Source organism: Scyliorhinus torazame, chromosome 4 (genome assembly GCF_047496885.1).
Source record: "Scyliorhinus torazame isolate Kashiwa2021f chromosome 4, sScyTor2.1, whole genome shotgun sequence".
In the NCBI taxonomy this organism is placed as follows: Eukaryota; Metazoa; Chordata; class Chondrichthyes; order Carcharhiniformes; family Scyliorhinidae; genus Scyliorhinus; species Scyliorhinus torazame.
This window is the reverse complement of record NC_092710.1, coordinates 87,499,484-87,520,187: the sequence shown is the minus strand read 5'-3', so window position 1 is coordinate 87,520,187 and position 20,704 is coordinate 87,499,484. Positions and strand designations below refer to the sequence as shown.

Here is a 20,704-nt window from a genome sequence, read left to right as displayed (position 1 = left end):
TCACAGCTTGGCGTAAGGTTATGATCCTGAAAATCCTCGAGGATATGATGCCAACAGGGTGGTGCTTTTTGGTGACCATCTCACATTAACTAGTGCAGTGTTTTTTAAACTTTTTTGCTCCGGATTCATTTTTGCCACCTGGCTGACCTTCACAACCCACGCCGCCCGACCTTCGCAACCCACCATTTTCACTTACCTCTAATGTGACAGGTGAGCCTGCTTGGTCCTCATGATCTCACTTGCTTTGTTATTCTACGTTACATTTCTGCTAATGACTTCAGCTGATGATTTACGGTCTCACTAAATCCATTGATAAAAATAAAGAGGTATGTCTTCGAACTCGTCTTAAAATGTCTTTGAAGTTTTGAGGATTTTAAACTTGCATTTGCCAGTGCTTCCCTGCATATAACACACATGAACTTTGCATCCTGATTTGCATTTGCACAATTAATAACCCACTCCTTAAGTAATCATCTTTATGCTGCTTTGGTCCTGTCATCAGCATTTTCATGGGTTGTTCACCAGAGGCCCTGGAGCTCACGCCAGCTATGCTGGCAGCTGCAAAATGGAGGAATCGCTCTCATGCACTCGGAGCACGTGACCTCCGCGTTCGAGGCGAGTGATCTTCTCTATGTCACCGTGCCAGGCAGGAAGACTCCAGCGATTATTAGCCGGCCATGGCCAGCATTTTTAAAAGCCCCGGTTGCGCTGTTGAGCACTTCCTCGTGCGATTGAGAATGCCGCGACACATGGCCCCGTGACCCTCGTAGAATCATAGAATCTCTACAGTGCTAAAGGAGGCCATTTGGTCCATTGAGTCTGCACCAACTCTTGGAAAGAGTACCCTACCCAGCCCCACGCCCTGACCCTTTCTCCGTAACCCAGTAACCCCACCTAATCTTTTTGGACACTAAGGGGCAATTTAGCATGGCCAATCCACCAAACCTGCACATCTTTAGACTGTGGGAGGAAACCCACACAGACACTGGGAGAAAGTGCAAACTCCACATAGACAGTCACTTGAGGCCGGAATTGAACCCAGGTTCCTGCTGCTATGAGACAACAGTGCTAACCTACCGATACCCGCCCGCGACCCACCCACGGTTCGCGACCCTGAGTTAAAAAGTTACTGGAGTAGCAAATGAACTTGCTCAAATCTTCCTCCCCTGCAACTTAAAACCCTCATCCCCTGCACCGTGGACTTTTACATGCAAGCTTTGCATTTGTATTTTTTTAGCAGGAAGTAGAGGCTATGCTGATTAACTGTGGTGCAGTCTCAAGTGCATAACTGCATATGTACCTCTCCATTAAAAGACCCTGCTTGTATATCTTTTTTTAAATTTGGAATACCCAATTCATTTTTTCCAATTAAGGGGCAATTTAGTGTGGCCAATCCACCTACTCTGCGCATCTTTGGGTTGTGGGGGCGAAACCCACGCAAACACGGGGAGAATGTGCAAACTCCACACGGACAGTGACCCAGAGCCAGGATCGAACCTGGGACCTCGGTGCCGTGAGGCAGCCGTGCTGACCACTGCGCCACCGTGCTGCCCTCCCTTATGCAAATCCAGTTGCAATGTACTTTCCTTGTTTAAGCTCCTATGTTGACCATGTAATTCAAAGCCATCCACAGATTAAATTACAGTGCTCACTGAGCTGTCGTCCATATCAGATGGTGAATAGAAATAAGCACGAGTAAACTCCACTAATCACCAGACCCATTGCAAAGCTATTATCTTTAAAATTACTCTTTGTTGAAGGCCGTTTCTCCAATTTGTGATCCATGTAGCCATCTCGCTCTTTATCCCATGAAGCATAACATTTGCACAGAGCACCTCATGAGGCACTTAATAGATGCTTTTTAGAAATCTTCATCTGTTTGAACCACCCAAGTAACTTCTACAAAACCCTGGATTTGCTTTCTCAAATATTATCTGTTGTTTGCATCGGCTTCGTGGCAAGATATATTGGACGGGTACGTGGCTGGAAAGATGGTGCAAGGGGGAGGGTTTCAGATTCCTGGGACCTTAGGACTGGTTCTGGGGGAGGTGGGACCAGTACAAATGGGGTGGGTTATACCTGGGCAGGACCAGGACTGATGTCCAAGGGTGAATGTTTGCTAATGTGGTTGTGGAGGGTTTAAACTGGAATGGCAGGGGAATGTAAGCAGGGTGACAAGGGAAAGAGAAACAAGGGCAGTGATACAAGAAAGAAGATTAAAATGCAAAAAAGGTAGGTAGGGTAATCAAGGGTGAGAGGCAAATAGGGCTGCAGTACAAAGAAAAGTTAGAATGATTAAGAATAGAAAAAGTGCTAGCCTAAAGGCTTTCTATCTGAATGCACAAGACATTCGAATAAGGTGGACTAACTGACGGCGCAGATCAAATTAAATGCATTTAATCTCAGTTATTATGGAAACACGGATCAAAACTGGGCACTTAATATTCGGGCATATTTGACCTTTCGGAAGGACAGGTGGGCAGGAAAAGATGGTGGGGTAGCACTGTTAAGAAGAGATAAAATGAGGACAGTGGTGAGAAATGATCCAGACTCTGATGATGTGGAGTCCATTTGGGTGTAGGTAAACAACAGCAAGGGAAAGAAGACATTGGCAGGAGTAGTCCCCAAAACAGTATCCCCACTGTACCAAAGGGTATAAATCAACAAATAATAGGAGCATGTAAAAAGAATAGAGCAATAATTATGGGTGATTTTAATCTTCATGTCGATTGATTCATCAAGTTGGAAAGGGGTAAGACCTCCGGTGACGGTGATGTGCTGAGTAGTCGACATCGGGTGGCTCTCTTATGAACCCGAAAATAGGCTCTTTTACTCGAAATAGCTGCTAAAACATGGGGAAAAATATTCCTGCACCCTAACGAACAACAATAAGAATGAAGATGCTGAACACCAAGTCCAGAGGCCACAAAGAGACAAGAAATGGGAAAAGCCAGGAGAAGCAAATGGCTGAGCCGGCGGGTGCATGAAGCGACGAAGCGCTGGCCACGCAAGAACGGTGGATGGAGGATGTTCCTGTTCACTCAAATACATAGAGAGGAGACAAAGACTGATATCCAGGCTAAGGTCAAGGTAATGGTTGCGGAGGCTCTGGTGAGCATGCAAGTGGCGCAGGACAAGGCAGAGAGGCGATTGAAAGCCCTGGGAGACACCATAAACAAATTAGAAAAAGCCTCAACAGACCAGAGCGACTGGATTGCCACTCTGGAGGAGCAAATAGCGAGATTGATCGTGTAGCAGGGGAGTCTAAAAGGGAAGATAGAGAATCAGGAGAACCAGATACGGCACCAGAATTTAAGAATAACGGACCAGCCGGAAGGAATCGAAGGCAGTGACCCAAAGGACTATGTAGCCCAGATACTGAGTGATCTGGTGGGAAGGGATAGCTTTCCCAGCCCGCCAGAAATTGACAGAGCCCACCAGTCGCTCCATCCAAGAACAAATGCTGGAGAGCCACTAAAGGCGATAATTGCCAAAATGCACCGGCACCAAGACAAGGAAAGAATCCTGTGCTGGGCAAGACCGACCAGGAACTGTAACTGGGAAGGTCACTGGATCAGGATCTACCAGAACACTGGGGCTGACCTGGCCAAGCGCTGGGCCGAGTTCAACAGGGCAAAGGCAGCCCCTGTACAAAAACATGGTACAATTTGAGATACTGTATGCGGCCAAACTCTGGGTCACATTCCAGGACAGGGAGCCCTTCTTCACGGCCCCTGAGGACACAGACCAATTTGTCCGGGAGAATGGGCTGGGAAACAGCAGTGAACACATCACCTGAAGAGACTTTATTCATTTACACAACCAATCCGAAAGACACTTTGCGCGGGACTGCATTGTCTCACTTTGAGGACGGGAGCTACAGCATAGGAAGGAAGAGGCGAGGGCACCAGAGAGCAGGAAATGGTGAGGAGAATGGCAGGAGGGGAAACAGATAGCAGGCGAATGGTAGATAAGAAGCCGACCACTGGAGGGCGACCATCACACTCATGGGAAAGCTAGCACCAGGAAGCATGAGTGAGAGGGGGACCGTGGTACGTTTCCTGCAAGGGAGAGAACGCCTGGCAATGGGGGGACACCTAGGGGAAGAAACTAGGAGCAGGGAACACGGGCGGGGGGGGGGACAGCAACAGGAAGGGGGGGGGGGGGGGAAATAGGATGGGGGAAAGAACTATAGGGAAAACATGAACAAAGGTAGTAAGGACATTAGGCTGGCTACAACAGGCCACATGTGGCGACTTGGAACACAATGGCACCGCAAGCAACTACAGCAACAACTTTGGAGAGTCTCTGAACAAAGGGAAACCCTGAAGCGCAAGGGCTTACCCACATGGCGTACACACAGTCGATGGCCATATTGGGTGGGCCCTGGACAAAGGGAAACCCCGAGCTCAGGGGCCCGGCCTCATGGGGTGAACGACGACCGTGGCCATTTTGGGTGGCCCCCTAACAAAAGGAAACCCCGGAGTGCAGGGGCGCATCTACTAGGTAAGTATGGTTGATCTCACTGGGAGGCAAATACCCCCCCGCCCCCCCCATCAGAATAGTCACCTGGAAAGTCATGGGACTTATGGCTCAGTAAAAAGATCCAGAGTCTTCAGCCGCCCAAAAAGTATGAATGCCAACATAGTCTTCCTCGAAGAGACACATCTGAGGGAGAAGGACTGACTGCGGGTAAGGAAGGGCTGGGTGGGACAGACCTACCATTCCTGCTACGGGAAAGGGCCAGGGAGGTAGCCAAATTACTAAATAAGTGGACGGTGTTTACCGCGATGAAGACAGTTACAGACCCAGTGGGACGGTACATCATGGTCAGCGATGTCTTGGACGGGGCACCGGTGGTCCTGATGAACGTGTAGGCTCCCAACTGGGATGACATGGGGTGTATAAAAAAGACCATGGTGGAAATCCCCGATGTCGATGCGCACCAACAAATCATGCGGGGTGTATTTAACTGTGTACAGGACTCACGGTCGAACCCCAAAATGGGGAAGTTGTCTAAAATGGCAAGAGAACTCACTCAGGGGAGAAGGAGTTCTTCTCCCAAGAACACAATGTATGCACACGGATCAACTTCTTTGTAGTGGAGAAATCTGTGTTTCCAGGGATAGTAAGAGCAGAATACTCCGTGATTGTAATCATAGATTATCATAGAATTTACAGTGCAGAACGAGGCCATTCGGCCCATCGTGTCTGCACCGGCTCTTGGAAAGAGCACCCTACCCAAGGTCAACACCTCCACCCTATCCCCATAACCCAGTAACCCCACCCAACACTAAGGGCAATTTATCATGGCCAATCCACCTAACCTGCACATCTTTGGACTGTGGGAGGAAACCCACGCACACACTGGGAGGATGTACAGACAGTGACCGAAGCCGGAATCGAACCTGGGACCCTGGAGCTGTGAAGCAATTGTGCTATCCATAATGCTACCATGCTACAAATTATGTGGACGTGAAGTTGGAGACAGGCCGTGCCTGTTGGATATGGCCCTCCTGGCCGATGAGGCTTTCTGCGAGAAAATATCAGACCACAGACGAGTACATTACTAATAACCAGAATCAGGTCTCTGAGAGGGGCTGAGTGCTGTGATCAGGACGAAATTGTTGTGTAAAAAGCACAAAGAGCTGAGGAAGAGATGAGGCAATAGCTAGTCAACTCCATCTTGGAGGTAGACCGGCAATACTCTTGAGGCCCTGACTATAGAGCACCTGGCAGAGAGAAAAAAGCTACAAATGGACTTTGACCTTCTCTCCATGAGGAAAGCAGTGCACCAACTCCACCAGGCCAAGGGGACCCTATATGAACATGGTGACAAGGCAAGCCGCCTGCTGGTTCACCAGCTGAGAAAGCAGGCAGCCACGAGAGGAAATGGCACAGGTTGGAGACAACAGAGCCAAACGAGTAGCAGAGCTGGAAAAGGTCAACAAAGCAATCGAGGCCTCCTACTGGGGGCTGTACACCTCCGAGCCCACCACAGAGGACTTGGGGATCAAACGGTTCCTCGATGGACTGGACATACAGTTGTAGGGGTGAATAGGAAACTGGCTGGAAGCATCACTAGAACTGGGAGAAGTTATTGAGAGCATCAGCTCCTTGCAGACTGAGAAGGCGCCGGGATCAGAAGGATTGCTGGTGGACCTCTACAAATGATTTGCAACAGCACTGGACCCGCACATGCAGGAGATGTTCACAGACCTGCTGATGAGGGCCATCAACACTAGCACAAGGTCAACCCTGCTGATTCCCAAGAAAGAGACAGACCCAACAGAATATGGGTCCTACAGACCCATTTCGCTGCTAAACGTAGAAGTGAAATGGGTCTGTAGGACCCATATTCTGTTGGGTCTTTGGCCAAGATCCTAGCCAAGAGATAGAGGACTGCATACCGGAGGTGGTAGCAGAGGACCAAGTGGGCTTTTAAAGGTAGACAGCTAACATCGAACATCAGACGCCTGCTGAACATGATAATGCCCCCACCCAAGGAGAGAACACCAGAGGTGATCATCTCCCTGGACGCAGAAAAGGCCTTCGACAGAGTCGAATGGAAGTACCACATCGAGATATTGGAGCGGTTTGGACTCGGAACGGGATTCACTGCCTGGGTGAAGCTCCTGTACAACGCTCCCATGGCGAGCGTACAGACAAAAACCACCAGCTCTATGTATTTCCAGCTGCACATAGGCACCAGGGAGGGATGCCCGCTGTCCCTGCTGCTGTTTGCCCTAGCAATCGAACCACCAGCGAATGCGTTCTGGGCGACAAAGAGTTGGAAGGGGATCCAGATAGGAGACAGCACAGAGTCTCGCTCTATGCGAATGACCTGCTCCTCTACATCTTGGAGCCGCAAAGCAGCATGGAGGGAATCATGGCACTCTTGAAAGAGTTTGGTACCTTCTCCGGCTACTAACCCAACCAGATCAAAAGTGAAATCTTCCCTGTGAATCCACAAGGAGGAGGGCAGAGCTTGAGGGACTACCGGTTAAACAGGCTCAGCACAAATTCTGGGATTTGGAAACTGGGGATCCAAATGACTCCTGACTGGACAGGGATACATTAGCGGAACCTGACCAGTCTGGTGGAGGAAGTTTAAAAAAGAGCTGCAGAGGTGGGACACACTCCCACTCTCCCTGATAGGGAGAGTGCAGGCAATCAAGATGAACGTGCTGCCCAGGTTCCGAACGCCGCAACAATTGCTGTTTGAGGACCTACTGGACGCGGACATCTTAGGGAGGAGAAACTGTGGCGACCTGTATGGGTGATTACTGGGAAGGCAAACACACAACTGGACGAGACAACGGAAAGGTGGGAGGACGACCTGGGGTTTGAAATAGGGTGGGAACTCTGGAGTGAAGCACTGCACAGGGTCAACTCCGGCTCCACATGCCCAAGACTAAGTCTAATGCAGCTGAAAGTGGTACACAGAGCCCACTTAAACAGAACCCGCATGAGAAGGTTCTTCCCGGAGGTGGAGGACAAATATGAATGGTACAAGGAACCCCGGCCAACCACGCGCACATGTTCTGGTCGTGCCCCAGACCTGTCAGTTCTGGACCTTCGAGGCAGTGTCCAAGGTGGTGGGGATGACGGTGGAGCCATGCCCTAGAGTGACAGTCTTCAGGGTATCAGAACAGCCAGATCTGTTCATGGGGAGGAGGGCCGATGCCTTCGCCTCCCTAATCGCCTGCCAGAGAATCCTGCTCGGCTGTCAATCAACAGCACCACCTAAAGTTGCAGACTGGCTGTCCGACGTGTCGGAATTTCTCCAGATGGAAAAAATTAAATTCAGCATACAAGAGTGAGACGAGGGCTTCAACAAAACTATTCACCCAATTGTTCCAAGACCTGTTTGTAGGAAATAGCTAATAAGCCAGAGGGATGGAGGGGGAATGCCACAGTAAAACTACAAACACAAACAGAAAAGAAAGGGGATGGAAATAAATAGGCATGGAGCCCAACAATGCCCAACACATAACACGACACACGGCGTCACCCCACTCCAACAGGGACCGGTTAAAAGATCCGACGAGGGGAGAGGACATGACAGATGACTAGAAGGGGAGGGGATCAGGAAAAGAGGGAAGCAGGGGGTCTAACCAAAACTAAGCGCCTACTGAAAAACAAGAAATTATAACTGATGTAAATAATAAAAGACAAGCGATGTACATAACGGAAGACAACTAATGTATATATTTTCTCTGTCTATGTGTGAACATAGACATCTTTGCTCTGTTTAAATATGAAAAACACTATTAAAACATTTTTTTTTAAGTTGGAAAGGGTAGCCACGACAATGAATTCACTGAGTGCATTAGGGATTGTTTCCTTGAGCAATATGTAGCTCAACCATGGAACAAGCTATCGTAGATCTGGTAATGGGTAGTGGGGCAGGTTTAATAAATGACCTCCAAGTAAAAGATCCCTGAGAAGTAGTGATCATAAGATGGTAGAATTTAATATTGTTTGAAAATGAGAAACATGGGTCGGAAACAACTGTGTTTAATTTGAGGATAGAGTTAGCTGAAGTGGACAGGGTGAATAGATTAGCAGGAAAGACAGTAAACAAGCAGTGGCAGACATTTGAGACTTTCAGCAAAGATATATCTCAGTAAGCAGGAAAGATTCTAAGAGGGGGGTGAACCAAGGTTCACCAAGGAAGTTGAGGAGAGTATTAAGTTGAAAGAAAAAGCATATAAGAAGGCAAAAGTCAGTGATTGCCCCAAAGACTGGGAAAAATTCAGAATCCAGCAAAGGAGGATGAAAAGGTAATACATTTAAAAAAAAAAAAAAACATTTTTTTAGGGTATTTGTAGTTTTTATAATAACGATAACAGCAACATAAACATGGTACATAAAACAATTCCATCCCTATCCCGTTCTTCGCACCCCTAACAGTAAGACAGTAGCCTAGCCCCCCCACCCAAGATTTCTGCTTCTGCTGACATTTTAAATTTCTCCGAGTAAGTCGACGAATGGCTGCCACCTCCGGACGAACCCGAACATTGATCCTCTCAGGGCGAACTTTATTTTCTCAAGTCTGAGAAACCCAGCCATGTTGCTAACCCAGGTCTCTACTTTTGGGGGCTTCGAATCCCTCCACATTAACAGTATCAGCCTCCGGGCTACCAGGGATGCAAAAGCCAGGACGTCGGCCTCTCTCGCCCCCTGGACTCCTGGCTCTTCCCACGCTCCAAAGATCGCCACTGCTGGACTCGGCACCACCCGTGTTTTTAGTACCATGGACATAGCCTTAGCAAAGCCCTGCCAAAACCCTCTAAGCTTCGGGCATGCCCAAAACATGTGGGCATTATTTGCTGGACCTCCCGTGCACCTCGCAAACCTGTCCTCTACCCCAAAAAACTTGCTTATCCAGGCCAACGTCGTGTGTGCCCGGTGGACTACCTTGAATTGTATCAGGCTAAACCTAGCACATGATGAGGATGTGTTAACCCTACTTAAAGCATCCACCCACAGACCCGCCTCTTTCTCTCCCCCAGCTCGTCTTCCCACTTGCCCTTTAGTTCCTCTTTCGGAGTCTCCTCCGACTCCATAAGTTCTTGGTAGATATCTGATACCTTCCCCTCTCCTACCCATGTTCTGGAAACTACCATGTCCTGTATCCCCTGTGGTGGCAGGAGCGGGAATATCGGAACCTGCCTTCCCAAAAAATCTCGTACCTGCAGATATCTAAACCCATTCCCTGCTGCCAATTCAAATGTCTCCTCCAAAGTCTTCAAGCTGGGGAAGCTCCCGTCTATAGACTTCCCATCCTCCCATTTCCTGCTCTCTGCCATCTCCGGAACCCACCATCCAGTCTACCCGATACAAACCGATGGTTGTTGTAGATCGGGGCCCAGACCGATGCTCCCTCTGCTCTCCTATATTTCCTCCACTGCCCCCAGACTCTCAGAGCCGGCACTACCATGGGGCTTATGGAGTACCGAGCCGGTGATAACGGGAGAGGTGCCGTTATCAGTGCTCCCAGACTTGTGTCCTTGCATGATGTCGCCTCTACTCACTCACAAGCCCACCCCCACCCCACACCCACTACCCACTTCCTAATCATGGCTATATTTGCACTGTTTGTTTGCACTGAGTGCTGAATTTGGTGCTTTTTGAGTGCGATAGTGAGAGTTTGGTGACCGAGGGAGTATAAGGCTTCATTTTTATCTAAAGTTTAGTCTTTCTTTTATTTAGTTAATTAACTTAAAAGTTGCTGTTTGGTTTAGAAGAAGGTGAATTTTCAATCAGCTTGAAACAGGCTTCTACTTCTAGGCACTTGCAGCTGGAGCTTGTTAATTAGTTAATTGGATTAGGCCAGTTTTTCAGAGGCTAGATTCACAGTATAAAAGTGATCCCCTACAGTGCGGACTTTGTTTGCACCGAGTGCTGAATTTGGTTCATTCGAGTGCTATAGTGAGAGTTTGGTGACTGAGGGAGTGCTGAATTTGGTGCATTCGAGTGCTATAGTGAGAGTTTGGTGACCGAGGGAGTTAGGTGAGGAGGGAGTAAGGCGCTCCTTTCATTTTGTTTCCGACATTTCCGCAAAGAGTGCGAAGAGATCCAGGAGTTTACAGAAAGTGTAGCTGACTGGGAGCAGGGTCGGAGGGCGGAGATCTAGTTAGTCCACACAGCAGCTATATTCTTTAAGGTAAGAGGGGATGGAGGCTAGGCCAGTTACATGCTCCTCCTGTAGGATGTGGGTGGTGAGGGATACCACCGGTGTCCCCACTGACTATACCTGCGGGAAGTGCACCCAACTTCAGCTCCTCAAAGACCGTGTTAGGGAACTGGAGCTGAAGCTGGATGAACTTCGGATCATCCGGGAGGCAGAGGGGGTGATTGAGAAGAGTTACAGGGAGGTAACCACACCCAAGGTACAGGACAAGAATAGCTGGGTTACAGTCAGGGGGAAAAAAACAAACAGGCAGACAGTGCAGGGATCCCTCGTGGCCGTTCCCCTTCAAAACAAGTATACCGTTTTGGATGCTGTTGGGGGGGATGACCTACCGGGGGAAGGCCCTAGCGGTCAGGTCTCTGGCACGGAGTCTGGCTCTGGGGCTCAGACTGGAAGGGGGGAGAATAGAAAAGCAATAGTTGTAGGAGATTCAATGGTTAGGGGAATAGATAGGAGATTCTGTGGTCGCGAGCGAGACTCCCGGAAGGTATGTTGCCTCCCGGGTGCCAGGGCCAGGGATGTCTCGGATCGTGTCTTCAGGATCCTTAAGGGGGAGGGTGAGCAGCCAGAAGTCGTGGTGCACATTGGTACCAACGACATAGGTAGGAAAAGGGGTGTGGAGGTAATAAACAAGTTTAGGGAGTTAGGCTGGAAGTTGAAAGCCAGGACAGACAGAGTTGTCATCTCTGGTTTGTTGCCGGTGCCACGTGATAGCGAGGCTAGGAATAGGGAGAGAGTGCAGTTGAACACGTGGCTGCAGGAATGGTGTAGGAGGGAGGGCTTCAGGTATTTGGATAATTGGAGCGCATTCTGGGGAAGGTGGGACCTGTACAAGCAGGACGGGTTGCATCTGAACCAGAGGGGCACCAATATCCTGGGAGGGAGGTTTGCTAGTACTCTTCGGGAGGGTTTAAACTGATTTGGCAGGGGAATGGGAACCGGATTTGTAGTCCAGCAACTAAGGTAGCCGATATTCAGGACGCCAAAGCATGTAATGAGGCAGTGGGGAAGGGAACACTGACAAAGGAGAGTGTTTGCAGGCACGGAGATGGGTTGAAGTGTGTATACTTTAACGCAAGAAGCATCAGGAATAAGGTGGGTGAACTCAAGGCATGGATCGGTACTTGGGACTACGATGTGGTGGCCATCACGGAAACTTGGATAGAAGAGGGACAGAAATGGTTGTTGGAGGTCCCTGGTTAATGATGTTTCAATAAGATTAGGGAGGGTGGTAAAAGAGGTGGGGGGGTGACATTATTAATTAGAGATAGTAGAACAGCTGCAGAAAGGCAGTTCGAGGAGTATCACCCTATTGAGGTATGGGTTGAAGTCAGAAATAGGAAAGGAGCAGTCACCTTGTTAGGAGTTTTCTATAGGCCCCCCAATAGTAACAGAGATGTGGAGGAACAGATTGGGAAACAGATTTTGGAAAGGTGCAGAAGTCATAGGGTAGTAGTCATGGGCGACTTTAACTTCCCAAATATTGAGTGGAAACTCTTTAGATCAAATAGTTTGGATGGGGTGGTGTTTGTGCAGTGTGTCCAGGAAGCTTTTCTAACACAGTATGTAGATTGTCCGACCAGAGGAGGGGCAATATTGGATTTAGTACTGGGTAATGAACCAGGGCAAGTGATAGATTTGTTAGTGGGGGAGCATTTTGGAGATAGTGACCACAATTCTGTGACTTTCACTTTAGTAATGGAGAGGGATAGGTACGTGCAACAGGGCAAGGTTTACAATTGGGGGAAGGGTAAATACGATGTTGTCAGACAAGAATTGAAGTGCATAAGTTGGGAACATAGGCTGGCAGGGAAGGACACAAGTGAAATGTGGAACTTGTTCAAGGAACAGGTGCTACGTGTCCTTGATATGTATGTCCCTGTCAGGCAGGGAAGAGATGGTCGAGTGAGGGAACCATGGTTGACAAGAGAGGTTGAATGTCTTGTTAAGAGGAAAAAGGTGACTTATGTAAGGCTGAGGAAACAAGGTTCAGACAGGGCATTGGAGGGATACAAGATAGCCAGGAGGGAACTGAAGAAAGGGATTAGGAGAGCTAAGAGAGGGCATGAACAATCTTTGGCGGGTAGGATCAAGGAAAACCCCAAGGCCTTTTACACATATGTGAGAAATATGAGAATGACTAGAGCGAGGGTAGGTCCGATCAAGGACAGTAGCGGGAGATTGTGTATTGAGTCTGAAGAGATAGGAGAGGTCTTGAACGAGTATTTTTCTTCTGTATTTACAAATGAGAGGGGCGATATTGTTGGAGAGGACAGTGTGAAACAGATTGGTAAGCTCGAGGAAATAATTGTTAGGAAGGAAGATGTGTTGGGCATTTTGAAAAACTTGAGGATAGACAAGTCCCCCGGGCCTGACGGGATATATCCAAGGATTCTATGGGAAGCAAGAGATGAAATTGCAGAGCCGTTGGCAATGATCTTTTCGTCCTCACTGTCAACAGGGGTGGTACCAGGGGATTGGAGAGTGGCGAATGTTGTGCCCCTGTTCAAAAAAGGGACTAGGGATAACCCTGGGAATTACAGGCCAGTTAGTCTTACTTCGGTAGTAGGCAAAGTCATGGAAAGGGTACTGAAGGATAGGATTTCTGAGCATCTGGAAAGACACTGCTTGATTAGGGATAGTCAGCACGGATTTGTGAGGGGTAGGTCTTGCCTTACAAATCTTATTGAATTCTTTGAGGAGGAGCATGTGGATGAAGGTAAAGCAGTGGATGTAGTGTACATGGATTTTAGTAAGGCATTTGATAAAGTTCCCCATGGTAGGCTTATGCAGAAAGTAAGGAGGCATGGGATAGTGGGAAATTTGGCCAGTTGGATAACGAACTGGCTAACCGATAGAAGTCAGAGAGTGGTGGTGGATGGCAAATATTCAGCCTGGATCCCAGTTACCAGTGGCGTACCGCAGGGATCAGTTCTGGGTCCTCTGCTGTTTGTGATTTTCATTAATGACTTGGATGAGGGAGTTGAAGGGTGGGTCAGTAAATTTGCAGACGATACGAAGATTGGTGGAGTTGTGGATAGTAAGAAGGGCTGTTGTCGGCTGCAAAGAGACATAGATAGGATGCAGAGCTGGGCTGAGAAGTGGCAGATGGAGTTTAACCCTGAAAAGTGTGAGGTTGTCCATTTTGGAAGGACAAATATGAATGCGGAATATAGGGTTAACGGTCGAGTTCTTGGCAATGTGGAGGGGCAGAGAGATCTTGGGGTCTATGTTCATACATCTTTGAAAGTTGCCACTCAAGTGGATAGAGCTGTGAAGAAGGCCTATGGTGTGCTCGCGTTCATTAACAGAGGGATTGAATTTAAGAGCCGTGAGGTGATGATGCAGCTGTACAAAACTTTGGTAAGGCCACATTTGGAGTACTGTGTACAGTTCTGGTCGCCTCATTTTAGGAAGAATGTGGAAGCTCTGGAAAAGGTGCAAAGAAGATTTACCTGGATGTTGCCTGGAATGGAGAGTAGGTCTTACGAGGAAAGGTTGAGGGTGCTAGGCCTTTTCTCATTAGAGCGGAGAAGGATGAGGGGCGACTTGATAGAGGTTTATAAGGTGATCAGGGGAATAGATAGAGTAGACAGTCAGAGACTTTTTCCCCGGGTGGAACACACCATTACAAAGGGACATAAATTTAAGGTGAAAGGTGGAAGATATAGAAGGGATATCAGAGGTAGGTTCTTTACCCAGAAAGTAGTGGGGGCATGGAATGCACTGCCTGTGGAAGTAGTTGAATCGGAAACATTAGGGACCTTCAAGCAGCTATTGGATAGGTACATGGATGACGGTAAAATGATATAGTGTAGATTTATTTGTTCTTAAGGGCAGCACGGTAGCATTGTGGATAGCACAATTGCTTCACAGCTCCATGGTCCCAGGTTCGATTCCGGCTTGGGTCATTGTCTGTGCGGAGTCTGCACGTCCTCCCCGTGTCTGCGTGGGTTTCCTCCGGGTGCTCCGGTTTCCTCCCACAGTCCAAAGATGTGCGGGTTAGGTGAATTGGCCAATGATAAATTGCCTTTAATGTCCAAATTGCCCTTGGTGTTGGGTGAAGGTGTTGAGTTTGGGTGGGGTGCTCTTTCCAAGAGCCGGTGCGGACTCGGGGGGCCGGGTGGCCTCCTTCTGCACTGTAAATTCCATGATAATCTATGATTAATCTAGGACAAAGGTTCGGCACAACATCGTGGGCCGAAGGGCCTGTTCTGTGCTGTATTTTCTATGTTCTATGTTCTATTTGCTGCCCAGTAGTAGTTACAAAAGTTTGGCAGTGCTAACCCTCCCACCCCACCCCCCCCCGACTACGCTCCAGCAACACTTTTTTCACTCACGCGGTTTTACCCGCCTACACAAAACCCGAAATCACCTTACACAGCCGTTTGAAAAAGGCTGTTGGGATGAAGATGGGGAGGCACTGAAAGACAAACAGGAATCTGGGGAGGACCGTCATTTTCACGGTCAATACCCTCCCCGCCAGTGATAGCGGGAGCATGTCCATAAAAGTCCTTCATTTGTTCTATTAGTCGGGACACGTTTAACTTGTGCATTACCTCCCATTCCCGGGCCACATGGATTCCCAGATATTGAAAGCTCTTCCCTACCATTCTAAGCGGCAGCTCTCCCAGTCTCCACTCCTGCCCTCTCACCTGGATCGCAAACATCTCGCATTTCCCCATGTTCAATTTATACCCCGAGAACCTGCCAAATTCCCCTAAAATCCGTATAATTTCCCCCATCCCCCTAACGGGTCCGAAATGTACTGGAGCAGGTCATCCGCGTAAAGCGAGACCGGATGTTCCATCCCCTCCCCGAACCAGTCCTTTCCAGTTCCTAGAAGCACTTAACGCCATGGCCAGTGGCTCTATGGCCAGATCAAACAACAGCGGGGAGAGGGGACACCCTTGCCTTGTCCCTCGGTGCAGTTTAAAATAGCCCGACATCAACCGATTCGTTCATACACTTACTACTGGTGCCTGATACTGTAACTGCACCCAGTCAATGAAGCCCTGACCAAACCCGAACCTTCCTAACACCTTCCACAAGTAATTCCACGCCACCCGATCAAAAGTCTTCTCCGCATCCATCGCAACCACCACCTCCATCTCCCCCCCCCCCCCCTTTAGGTCATCATGAGGACACTTAAGTGCCTCCTAACATTGGCCGTAAGTTGCCTGCCCTTTGCAAATCCTGTCAGGTCTTCCCCTATCACTCCGGGACACAGTCCTCTATCCTTGTGACCTTTACCATATTCAGTAGAGAAATTGGCCTGTATGACCCGCATTGCTCAGGGTCCTTCTCCCGTTTCAGAATCAGTGAAATCGAGGCCTGTGACATTGTTGGGGGAACCCCTCTCCCTTGCCTTATTAAATGACCTCAGCAGCTGTGGGCCCAATACCTCCGAAAACTTCTTGTAGAATGCCACCGGGTAGCCGTCTGGCCCCGGCCCCGGCCCCAGCCCCTCCATTATTTCCTCAATTTCAATTGGGGATCCCAGCTTTTAGAACATAGAACATAGAACGATACAGCGCAGTACAGGCCCTTCGGCCCACGATGTTGCACCGAAACAAAAGCCATCTAACCTACACTATACCATTATCATCCATATGTTTATCCAATAAACTTTTAAATGCCCTCAATGTTGGCGAGTTCACTACTGTTGCAGGTAGGGCATTCCACGGCCTCACTACTCTTTGCGTAAAGAACCTACCTCTGTCCTATATCTATTACCCCTCAGTTTAAAGCTATGTCCCCTCGTGCCAGCCATTTCCATCCGCGGGAGAAGGCTCTCACTGTCCACCCTATCCAACCCCCTGATCATTTTGTATGCCTCTATTAAGTCTCCTCTTAACCTTCTTCTCTCCAACGAAAACAACCTCAAGTCCATCAGCCTTTCCTCATAAGATTTTCCCTCCATACCAGGCAACATCCTGGTAAATCTCCTCTGCACCCGCTCCAAAGCCTCCACGTCCTTCCTATAATACGGTGACCAGAACTGTACGCAATACTTCAAATGCGGCCGTACCAGAGTTCTGTACAGCTGCAACATGACCTCCTGACTCCGGAACTCAATCCCTCTACCAATAAAGGCCAACACTCCATAGGCCTTCTTCACAACCCTATCAACCTGGGTGGCAACTTTCAGGGATCTATGTACATGGACACCTAGATCCCTCTGCTCATCCACACTTTCAAGAACTTTACCATTAGCCAAATATTCCACATTCCTGTTATTCCTTCCAAAGTGAATCACCTCACACTTCTCTACATTAAACTCCATTTGCCACCTCTCAGCCCAGCTCTGCAGCTTATCTATATCCCTCTGTAACCTGCTACATCTTTCCACACTATCAACAACACCACCGACTTTAGTATCGTCTGCAAATTTACTCCCCCACCCTTCTGCGCCTTCCTCTAGGTCATTGATAAAAATGACAAACAGCAACGGCCCCAGAACAGATCCTTGTGGTACTCCACTTGTGACTATACTCCATTCTGAACATTTCCCATCAACCACCACCCTCTGTCTTCTTTCAGCTAGCCAATTTCTGATCCACATCTCTAAATCACCCTCAATCCCCAGCCTCCGTATTTTCTGCAATAGCCTACCGTGGGGAACCTTATCAAACGCTTTGCTGAAATCCATATACACCACATCAACTGCTCTACCCTCGTCTACCTGTTCAGTCACCTTCTCAAAGAACTCGATAAGGTTTGTGAGGCATGACCTACCCTTCACAAAGCCATGCTGACTATCCCTGATCATATTATTCCTATCTAGATGATTATAAATCTTGTCTCTTATAATCCCCTCCAAGACTTTACCCACTACAGACATGAGGCTCACCGGTCTATAGTTGCCGGGGTTGTCTCTGCTCCCCTTTTTGAACAAAGGGACCACATTTGCTATCCTCCAGTCCTCTGACACTATTCCTGTAGCCAATGATGACATAAAAATCAAAGCCAAAGGTCCAGCAATCTCTTCCCTGGCCTCCCAGAGAATCCTAGGATAAATCCCATCAGGTCCCGGGGACTTATCTATTTTCAGCCTGTCCAGAATTGCCAACACCTCTTCCCTACATACCTCAATGCCATCTAATCTATTTACCTGGAGCTCAGCATTCTCTTCCACAACATTATCTTTTTCCTGAGTGAATACTGACGAAAAATATTCATTTAGTATCTCGCCTATCTCTTCAGACTCTACACACAACTTCCCATCCCTGTCCTTGACTGGTCCTACTCTTTCCCTAGTCATTCGCTTATTCCTGACATACATATAGAAAGCTTTTGGGTTTTCCTTGATCCTTCCTGCCAAATACTTCTCATGTCCCCTCCTTGCTCGTCTTAGCTCTCTCTTTAGATCCTTCCTCGCTACCTTGTAAATATCCATCGCCCCAAATGAAACTTCACACCTCATCTTCACATAGGCCTCCTTCTTCCTCTTAACAAGAGATTCCACTTCCTTGGTAAACCACGGTTCCCTCGCTCGACGCCTTCCTCCCTGCCTGACCGGTACATACTTATCAAGAACACGCAGTAGCTGATCCTTGAACAAGCTCCACTTATCCAGTGTGCCCAACACTTGCAGCCTACTTCTCCACCTTATCCCCCCAAGTCATGTCTAATGGCATCATAATTTCCCTTCCCCCAGCTATGAACTGGTTTTCCACCAGTTCATCCTCCACCCTCGGGAACCTCAACTGATCCAAAAACTACCTCATCCCCTCCACACCAGCCGGGGGTTCCGACTCATATAATTTACTGTCGAAGTCCTTACACACTTCATTTACCCCCACTGGGTCCAGATCGCATTCCCACCTCTGTTATTTACTCTCCCTATTTCCCTGGCCGCTTCCCTTTTCCTAAGCTGGTGCGCTAGCATTCTGCTTGCCTTTCCCTGTACTCATAGATCGCTCCCCTTGCCTTCCTCAGTTGGTCCTCCGCCTTCCCTGTAGTCAGCAGCCCAAGCTCCACCTGTAGTCTCCGTCGCTCCTTCAGTAACCCCGCGTCCGGGGCCTCTGAGTATCTCCTATCCACCTGGAGTATCTCCCCAACCAACCTATCCTTCTCTGCTCGTTCCACCTTTTCCCTATGGGCCCGTATCGAGATTAATTCCCCTCTGTCCACTGCCTTCAGAGCTTCCCACACCGTTGCTGCCGAGACCTCCCCGTATCATTTATTTCCAGATAGTTCTGGGTGGACTTACTCGCCCGCCCACAGACCGCCTCATCTGCTAATAGTCCCACATCCAACCGCCATGACGGACGCTGCCCTCTTCCATACTAACCTGTAGATCCACCCAATGTGGGGCATGATCCGACACTGCAATTGCCGAGTACTCGGTATCCGCCACCCCAGGCAGTAGAGCCCTGCTCAGAATAAAAAAGTTGATCCGGTAATATACTTTGTGGACATGGGAGAAAAAAGAAAACTCCTGCACTCTTGGACGTCCAAACCTCCATGGGTCCACTCCCCCCATCTGTTCCATAAATCCCTCCAATTCCCTCCCTGACTTAGATTTTGACCGGTCCAACCCTGGATCAATGATTGTTGAAGTCTCCCCCATGATCAAACTATGTGACTCTAGGTCTGGGATCTTACCCGCCTCATAAATTCCCCATCATCCCAGTTTGGTGCATAGATGTTCACAAGAACCACCCGCATCCCCTCCAGCTTCCCACTCACTATTATGTACCTGCCCCCCGTATCTGACACGATTCTCCCTGCTTCAAATGACACCCGTTTGTTAATCAGGATCGCAACCTCTCTGCTCTTCGAGTCCAGCCCTGAGCGGAATACCTGGCTAATCCACCCCTTCCTCAATCTGGTCTGATCTATAACCCTGAGGTGTGTCTCTTGCAGCATTGCCACGTCTGTCTACAGCCCCTGAGATGCGCGAACACTTGAGCCCTCTTGACCGGCCCGATTTGCCCTCTGACGTTCCAAGTGATCAACCTGGTCGGGGGACTCTCTCTCTCTCTCAGCCCCCCCCCCCCCCCCCCCCCCCCCCCCCCTCCCACGCCCACTGCCGACTAGCCAGTACCCTTCTTAGGCCAGCCTCCCACATCCATCGCAATCACGTGTCCTTCGCCTCCTCGAGCCCGCCCTTGGGCATCCAAAGAAGGTAATAAAGAGGAAGAAAATAAACTACGAGGCAAACTACTAGCGCAAAATATTAAAAATTGATGATAAGCGCTTCTTTAAATATATAAATAAGAAGAGAGAGGTCAAACTGAATATTGGCCCCTTAGAAAATGAATCTTCGGAGATGGTTCTTGGAAACAAGGAAATTGAAGAGTTAAACAGATACTTGGCATCAGTCTTTATGACGGGAGATACTTTGAATACCCTATTAATATTAAGGAATTCGGGGAGGAATTAGGGCGGCATGGTAGCACTGTTGCTTCACAACTCCAGGGACCCGGGTTCGATTCCCGGCTTGGGTCACTGCCTGTGTGGAGTCTGCGTATTCTCCCCTTGGCTGGGTGGATTTCCTCCGGGTGCTCCAGTTTCCTCCCACAAGTCCTGAAAGACGTGCTGTTAGGTAAATTGGATCTTCTGAATTCTTCCTTTGTGAACCCAACCAGGTGCAGGAATGTGTGCGACTAGGGGCTTTTCACAGTAACTTCATTGCACTGTTAATGAAAGCCTACTTGTGACACGAATAAAGATTACTATAAATATTATCACCATCACTGGAGAAGTAGTATTAAACAAACTAATGAGGCTAAAAGCAGATAGGTCCCCTGGCCCTGGTGGCTTGAAGCCTAGGATCCTAAAAGAAGTAGCTCCAGAGCTAGTGGATGCACGAGTTGTAATTTTCCAAAAATCCTTGGATTCTGGAGAAATACCGGAGGATTGGAAAACTGCCAATAGAACATAGAGCATACAGTGCAGTAGGAGACCATTTGGCCCATCGAGTCTGCACCGACCCACTTAAGCCCTCACCCACCCTATCCCGGTAACCCACTAACCCCTCCTAACTTTTTTTGGTCA

General features: G+C 48.7%; 1 protein-coding gene across 1 annotated transcript in view; it reads left to right on the top strand.

Annotated features, from left to right (window-relative positions):
• asrgl1 (asparaginase and isoaspartyl peptidase 1) overlaps positions 1-20,704 on the top strand; it is a 540,016-nt gene that overhangs the window by 490,450 nt on the left and 28,862 nt on the right. The gene's annotated exons all lie outside the window — the stretch shown is intronic.